Here is a 916-nt window from a genome sequence, read left to right on the forward strand (position 1 = left end):
ATTTCTGAATCTGGCAGGAGACCAGTACAAATGATCAATTACAATACAACCTGAGGAGAGTTGTCAAGTACCCAAATGCACAGTGCTTTAGGATTATAGAAGAGGGAATGATAGCTGCTTTTAGTAAAAAAAAAAAAAAAAGGCAGTGAGAAGAGAGGTTATGTACAGGGGGGATCATCTGTAAATGAGGTCTTGAAGGAGGAATTTGAAAGTAGAGCGGAAGAGAAGAAACACAATGAGCAAGAACGCAGAGGTGCGAAAGCAAGTGCAGGTGAGTGGTCTGGAGTGGATCAGGGCTGTGCAGGCTGCACACTGCACAACCTCCAGGGGATGGCATTCATAGTTGCACAGTGAGTAACCGGCGCAGTGTGCACCTCCCACCACAGTCTTGTCGAAGGGAGTGGCCAGGGCCCATAAGGGAAGGGAGAGGAAGCCAAAAATACACGGACGTTTGGTGAGAAATTGAAACATGGAATGTGAAATGGAAAAAGAATTATTGAAGCCTAAACATTATTCAATAGGCTAGTGTTGACATACTCAAATTATTTGTCATTTCAATATGAATTTTAAAAATCACATCAACCATTTGTTCTCAGTGAATAGCATGTACCTTTATTATAATGGCAGGGGACAAACATGAATAAAGCTTCAAATTGACGTGTTCACATTAATATCATTCCTTAAGGACTTGAGAACATAGAATTGGACAAAAAAGTCAGTCATCTGTGACTGCTTTTTTATTACCAAAACATATTAACCTTTCACCCTAGAGACTGCAAAAGGATGTTAAGTTAATCTTGTAATTCTAGAACAAACTTCATATGGGATTCTTAAGTTTTCATAGAGTGTGGGATAAAAGGTGATAAAATCATTTAAGACAGTGTTTCTCAATTAGAGCTACTTTCATAGACATTGG

Source organism: Myotis davidii, unplaced genomic scaffold (genome assembly GCF_000327345.1).
Source record: "Myotis davidii unplaced genomic scaffold, ASM32734v1 scaffold44, whole genome shotgun sequence".
In the NCBI taxonomy this organism is placed as follows: domain Eukaryota; kingdom Metazoa; phylum Chordata; class Mammalia; order Chiroptera; family Vespertilionidae; genus Myotis; species Myotis davidii.